Source organism: Octodon degus, unplaced genomic scaffold (genome assembly GCF_000260255.1).
Source record: "Octodon degus isolate 3935 unplaced genomic scaffold, OctDeg1.0 scaffold00013, whole genome shotgun sequence".
Lineage (NCBI taxonomy): Eukaryota > Metazoa > Chordata > Mammalia > Rodentia > Octodontidae > Octodon > Octodon degus.
Genome location: NW_004524589.1, coordinates 473821 through 481585, shown reverse-complemented (window position 1 = coordinate 481585; position 7765 = coordinate 473821). Strand labels below are relative to the sequence as shown.

Sequence of the window (7765 nt, the reverse complement as noted above, 5' to 3'; positions counted from 1 at the left end):
CCCAGACCCTTGTTTAAATTATTTAAATAAGATTTTAAGATTTATTGCTGCAGAAAAAAATGTACAGCAATAGCAACATGTACCTTATATAAAATAGATATCATTCTTTTGTTTCTTTAATAAAAGGTATTATTTTAACATATGCATTCCAAAGACTTCAATCTACTATCACAAATATATACCTACAGCAGTAATTTTTAATTATAGTAAGCTTTTTAATAATAAGATATTATTAAAATAATATATAAATATATATAATAATAATATATCTCTAAAATAATAATGAGAAAATACTACATGCCCAAATCCTCCAAAACTGTGAAATGTGGGGGCAAGAAGGGTGAGGGAGTTGAAAATGAACACAGTGTGCGATGTGCCTCTAGAACCCTGTGGGTGGCAATGGCCCAGAAAAGCTGTCATTCCAACAGTGACTCCAGGGTGAGGGCGGCCGAGGGTTAGAAACTGAACAGGAAGCTGTTGGGGGCTTGTGGGTTAGCTCAGCTGTTTAAGTGCCTGCTGGGCAAACCTAGTCAGGCATAGGGGACCACAGTTCGATCCCCAGCTCCCCAGCTCTGTGCCTAGCCAGACCTGCCCTTAAGGCAGCCTGAGCCAGCCAAAAAAAGAAAAAAGAAAAAGAAAAGTAATCTGACAAAATGAAATCCATGAATGTGCATCACTGATATGCATCCATTAATCAATGTGAAAATAATTTTTAAGTTGCATGGGTCTCAGCCGCCACCTGATAGCTCCTGGAAAGCTTGGCAGTTTCCGAATCAGCAGGTCTGTTGGGCCTGAGGATCTTCATTCCTTCCACTTTCCCGGGGGTGTGGGCCTTTGGACAGAAGGCCACGTGGCATATGGAGCATTTCACCTGCCTGCCACCTCTACTAGATTCTTGAGAACTCCAAAAATTCACAGTGGCAGGGCCAGGGAGATATCTCAGTGGAATAAGTGCTTGTCTGGCAAGTGCAAAGGCCTGAGTTCAATCCCCGGTTCTGCCAAAACAAAAATAAAAGCAAAAACTCACAGTGAATAGTAATGTTTCCGTCTTGCTGCTAGGTTTTACTTTGTATGCCTTATTTATTTCATCATTTCTGTGTAGCTAATGGTCTCTGGGAAATGAGCTTTCTTTTTCTCCCCTTTTTAAAATTGCGTATGAGGTTTCCTTTTGGCAGATTTGCACATGCACATCACGTACTGTAGTCATTTCCATCTTATCACTCCCTTTGCCCATCCCTACCCACCCTCAAAAGGCACGATTTTAGGGTGTGGGTTCAATGTATATAATGTATTGTGATCATAGTAATTAGTGGTCTTCTCATTAATGGTACTTATGAGCATAGAAGTTTGGGAAATTTTAATTATGTGCTCTGAACTTTTGTTTTTAATGTCCAGAAATCAGGCCAGAGTGTCGCATTTCTAAAGCCGATTTAGATCTCCATGACAATGTCATACCTTTGGCACTCTTGCCAGTAGATGCCCTAGGAAAATTCCAGAACAAGTACATTTACTAGGCAACTTCTGTTGTGTTCAGCTCCTCTACATCCTGCCTGACAGGACACAGCACTTGTACGCTTGCCCAGTGCTGAGGTGCACACTGTGAAGACCTCCGTGGGCTAAACACTGCTCAGCAGCTTCTTAAATCCTCGCCATTGTGTGGTGTGCGTGCATGGGGGATCCCTCTTCCCCATCAGTGGTTTCCAATGGAATCTTCTGCTTCCCTAAACAGCTTCTGAAGTTCTTGGCTGATTGTCTGAGCTTGTGTCACATGCCCAGCTACCCCACGCCTGTTGTCTTCTTGAGTAGCGGTGGGAATGGTGTTAGAACCTCTCAGTCCTTGTGTAACAGCGTGATGTCATTTTGGCATCCCTGTGAATTCTTTGTCCCCTACAGCATTCTCTCCTTCCCCACTTGGCATGGAAAGCATACGAGGCCAAGGAGAGACAAAGGAGTAGAATTCTGGGCTTCCCTTTGAAAAGAGGTGCTGCCATGAACAGGGGAATTTGCAAGCACTCCAGCTGCTGACTGAGTTTTCCTCTATGAGAGAGAAGAATAAAACCTTCCCCACCATGGAGAAGAACAAAGATTTGGGATAGTGAGGCAGAGAATTAGGCATAGCCTGGTTTCCCCTTGCCTGGAGACCAGCACCCCCATATCTCCTGGCTGAGGTGAACACAACTAGAGTCCTGTCAAGGAGATCTCATGCCCAGCTTCCTGGTAGAATTCTGCTGGGTCAATCAGCAGCTTTGTGGAGAAGACTCTCATGTGGAATGAAAAGCCCTGACTCCAGGCTTCTAGGAAATTCAGAGGGAGCGAGGCAGCCAGCCTAGACGAATCTGTGAGCCTCTATAACAGGATGCCATAGAGGAAGGTGCTGTGTGTGCTGTCCAGCTCAACACTGAATGAGGACCTAGTGACATCTTTCCTTAATCCCACAGTTGGGTTGATTTTTAAAATCAAACAAATTTTAAAACTCACCTGCCCTCCCCCAACTGCTGGGGACTCCAGATCCACCACAGTTCGCTCACACTCCAGAACTTGCCCCTTCCCAGGGTCATGACGGCCAGCAAGATGGTGTCTGCCAGCTGGGTCATCCAGGCAGTTGAGCCACAGACACCACTGATGAGGCTCCCTGACAGAAGAGACCATGCTAGACCCAGCGAATGAGAAGCTATGAGATCCGCCGAGAGCCCACCTCACTCTTCTGTAATTTCACAGCATTCTAAGGGCAGCAAATCATCCAAGGTGCTGGTGTACTCGGGCCCACCAGACACTGCAGAAATAATAGAAATGCTCAATCGGAAGAGCTGAAGGAAGCTAATAGCTCAGGAGGAAAAGGAGTTTATCCAGCATGGAGGTCCAGAATGATGCCTGTGGCTGCTGTGTGTTGTCAGACAAGAGAATTATCTTTACAGTGGAGGACTTCCCAGATGACATGGGAAAAGTTATATAGTAAATAACCTTGATAAATAGTCTTCAAAAAGAAAAAAATACATAGAATATTTAGATGATTACTTGGATATTCTCATTTACATATCTTAGCTTCTCCACAAGCTTACCTAATTGTTTATATATCTTATACTTATTAAAGTATTCATTTGGAAAAAAACAAAACAGCTGCCCATAAAATCTGATAAGCTTTTTCTAAGGTTTAAGAGACAAGAGTAGGAAGATATATGACCACTCATCATAAAGATAAATACTGGAATTTATCACCAGGTCATATGTATCACCTCAATTCTTCAGCCAGTGACCCATGATGGTGCAAGAGCCACTGCAGTGTCACATGCTGACAGCACCACTGTGTCCATCCTGAGGATGTGGAACTGGATTTATCCCCTGCTTGGTGTCTGTCTGTCTCCCATTTATGTAACATAAAATCTTGTCTCTCAGATGAAGTGATTGCCTTGATTTTAGATGAAACATCAAACTCCTACCAAAGGGAATACATATAACATGTCCTCTTGGGAGCCCCCGGACACAGGTGGAAGAGAGATCAGTCTTCTGTCTATCAGAATTCTCTCTGGAGGTAACGGAAATGGTTAGTAGAGGTGAAGCGGGGTCCTCAGCACACTAATGGGTGTATTCCCTGTGAGGGAGCACCTATAATCCCAGTGCTTGGAAGGCAGCTAAGCTCACCACTCTACCACCAACGCCACACTCCAGTGCTTGGGAGGCTGAAAACAGGAGGATCACTCTGAGTCTGATCTATATAGTGAGACCCTGTGGACCCTGCACTAAATACTATATATATAATATATATGTTATATGTTATATATTATATATTATATATATAATGCTTTCTCTTATATGAGAAGCTTAAAGTATAAACAGTTAAATAAAATACAGGTAAAAGAAAGCAGGAAGATAAATCTTTTGCAGATGGGAAGGGGACCAAAGAAGGGGGGCAGATGTAAAAAGCATTAAGGTGTGTTCTGAGCAGGGACCAGCTCCCCACAATGAACGCAGTACTACAAATATGCACTAACAAAAATTACAGAACAAAAGAGTTGAAGAAGGGCCTAAGGAGGAGAAGGGGCAAGGGAAGCGTCTTTGGTGAAAGGCCCAATTTATTAAAGGGTTTCCTTCTTAGAACGTGGGAAAAAACAGGGTGCCCTAAATGTTAGCCATTCCCTCCCAGCCTTTGAATGTATCCCAGCTCTAGGGGTGACTGAATTGGACCCTATTACAGCCCCCCCCCCAGAGTTGCGATGTAGAAGGGCCTGTAGAGCAGGGCAAGGTGCTGACGTAGATGGAGGGACAACTCAACCTTCCAAGTGAACTATGACCCAGAACCTCAGAGCGTGACAGCAGTCCTCTGTGGGGAGAAGGGAAAATTCCACACAGTGCAGAGAACTCAGCAGATCCAGGAAGAATGGCTAGTCTGCAGGGCGGGCCTCATCTGGCCACCTTCCTACAGCCCGGAGCTTCACGGGGCCTGGGCGTCCAGTGCTACGCTCACTGGGCTAGGCCTCTGCTAAGAAGCCTGATGCAGCTGACTGAGCCCTACACAGGGCTGCCTGCAGGTGGTCGGGAGGTGAAGCTTCCAAAAGCCAACAGGTTTAAGCCCAGCCTGATAACCCAGTGACTTAGCAAGGTTCTGTCTAAAAAAAAAAAAAAAAAAAAAATTAGTGCTGGTGACATAGCTCAGAATGAAGGCCTTGGATTCAACTCCCGGTACCATGACAAAAACCACTGTGAAGCAGAAGGAAGCAAGATAGTTTCTAGGGGAAAAAAGACAAGAATGAAATTAATTTGGCTACTAGGTGGGATCAAAGAAGCACAGAACGCAATGTCCACATCATACATGCTCAAGGAGTTGTGGATTTTTAAGGTTTTTGTACTAAGGATAATGGGAAACTATTAAAGGTTTTAAGTGACAAGATTTGATTTGCTGTTTGTCTTGTTTGTTTTGTGGTACTGCAGAATGAGCTCCCAACTCCTTTTTCTAAATGGTTTATTCTTGAGACAGGGTTTTGGTAAGTCTCCAACATCCCCTGGCTTGGCTCTTACTTGAGATCTTCCTGCCTCAGCCCCCGCAGAAGCACTGGGACTGCCGGCTACATTGCCCAGCTTGCAATTGGCTTTTTAAAGAACAGTCATGGTTGTGCATGAGAGGTACTGCAGTGGACCCAAACACTACTTTTCACCCTCCAAACGCTGACATTAAGGTCAGGTGATTGCTTACTGCGTGTGGATGTCCTGTGCACCACAGGGGACCTGGAAGTGCCCCTGGCCCAGCCTCCCTGGATGGGAGCAGCCCCTCCTCATTTGTAATCTTAGGAAAACCTCTGTCTCCAGGCTGTCAAGCATCTCCCCAGGATCACACCCCGGTTGCGAGCCCCAGGGCCAGGCGGAACGTGGGCTTCTCTGTTCTCTTTCACAGCCATGCAGGGTTGAAAAAACAACCCCTGAGACTTCAGTGATTGAGGTGGAGCTGGGGATAACCAGGTGGCAGTTAACCGAAGAGGAAACGAACTGAGCAGAGTCGGTGTGCACAGAGCGCTCGCAGCAGTCCCGGCTTCGCCTCTTCTTCACTTCCGTCCTGCGGCGTTATACCTACCCTGAAAAAGAATCCGGTCTCCTGGGAAATGTACACTCAATCCATCCTCACTCTTCTGGGGTTTGCTGATGCTGCCTTCATGGGGGGTCAGTCTGAGCAAGACGTCAGTTGAAGTCAGCCAAGCAGTGTGTCTCCAGGCCTGTTTTGAATGAGGGAAGCCTGGAGAATTAGAGAGTGACAGCCGAGGAGCGAGTTCCAGAAGGATGTTCTCCTCAGTCGCTGCCAAGCTCGCTGGCACAGGGATAGCTGGCGCCTGGCCATCAGCCACCTGTGCGCAGGCGCTCGCTTGGTTCCTTTCGTTTCAGTAGCGTCACCTTCTCCATGCCCTGGCCTGTCTGTAGGGAAGTATTGTGAGAAGCGGTCTCTTCCCAACCGCGAAACACTTGGAATTCATCCCACGAAAGATTCTGCCTTTCCTGCTCCACCTTGCGAGTGTGGTTTCCGGTAAGAAAGGAAAGGTTAGGGTGTCTACTTCTAGGAAGAGAAAATAGAAACCCACACCCCTTTCAAATCAAAGTTTTGTTCTTGAGTCAAAGGCATCTCCAGAGCCTCCTGCCAAGAGCGGTGAAAAGGCTTTGTTTGATTGTGTAAAGGGACCGAGTTCATAAAGGTCATGGTCTCACTCATGCTGAGTCTGAGAATTGTGTCCTTTCTCCTCTTCCAACAGGCAGCTGAAATTGAATGCAAAATTGTCATTTCGTTTCTACCTCCCCTGCCTCTTCTCCGACTTCCTGCAGACAGTCGCGGGCGGGGGAGGCCATGTTATGGTCTCTCCTACTGTAAAAGCATTGGTGGTTCTCGGTAAGGGAAGCACATTGAAATTTAGGAGACAACGTGAAAACCTGAAGCTTTTCCTGGAGAAGGCTGCCACCTTCCACAGGCCTCTTGGTTTGTCCCGGGATAAAGGTGACCACGATGACAGATACCCCGACCAGCAGCTGGTACACTCTGACTGAGTAGTTAGCAGAAAATGCTTCTGCTCTGTAGATTCCGGGTAGGACTAAGGGACAGCAGGAATGTAAAAGCGCTCATAGTATCACAGCAACAACACTGTGTGGGCAAGAAATGCCCAATAAATGCCCAAATCAGTCGGCAAAAGTTTCATGACAGGATGTTGTTATAGACTCACAGTGCACCCACATAAAATTCTTATTGAGATTGAGGGGACAATATTAAATATACGGTGTAGAAACCTATGATGGAGGCATCAGTGTAACTAGTATTGAAAGTTATGTCTGTCTTTATACAACATGTGATGAAATTCTTGCCCAAAATGCATAACCTTGAATTTAATCATGAAAAATCATCAAACGAGATACTAATGAATCTCATGTTGCCAAAGTCAATAGTCATTCCTCAATCTGGGTTGTACTCAACCTACCAGAATTATGTAATATTGCTAAGTACTGTTTTAAAATCTGTTTGCTAGATTTTGTGGTACTTTAATTCCAGCTCTGGAGAAGCTGAGGGAGAGGCCAACCTGGGCTACATAAGTGAGTTCAAAGTCAGCCTACACTACATAGCAAGACCCTGTCTCCAAAAGAAAAAAAACTCCAAAACTTTTTTTGTTTATTTATCTTGCAGTACTGGGGATTGAACCCAGGTATTTCTCACTGAGCTATATTTCCGGCCCTTTTAAAACATTTTTGTTTTAATTTTGAGACAGAATCTTAGTAAGTCCTTATGCTGTCCAGACTGGACTCGAACTTGGGATCCTCTAGCCTCAGCCACCCAGAGTGCTAGGGGTCTCTGAGGCATGACACTGTGCTGGGCTGAGCACCCATTTTGACTCCCTTTCTTCTCTTGTTCTCTAGGCTACTGTTCTCTTTGTTCTATTCCAGCTGTACCAAAGCATCTTCCCAGCCAGCTCTTCTTTCCAATTTCCCAACCTTTGAACTTTTTCATCATCTGAACCAGTCGCCAAAGCTATCATATCTACTTCCTGTGGCTTTTGAACTCCAAGAATGCAGCTAGCACAGCCTCACTCAAGGTAGCAGGAATCAAAAAGGAGATCAAAGCACTCTCTGGCCTACACACACACACACACACACACACACACACACACACCCCTATCTGGAACTCATATGCCCTGAGCCAGGATGTAGTCATGTGAACACTTCGCTATCAAGGACATTGACCAGTGACCGTGTAACAAACTGCAACAAGGACTCTATTCTATTACTATAGAATGAAAGAAAGAAA

General features: G+C 45.4%; 1 pseudogene; it reads left to right on the top strand.

The window, feature by feature from the left end:
* The first annotated feature begins 2556 nt into the window (after window positions 1–2556).
* Window positions 2557–2868, top strand: LOC101570481 (annotated as a pseudogene).
* Window positions 2869–7765: the final 4897 nt, after the last annotated feature.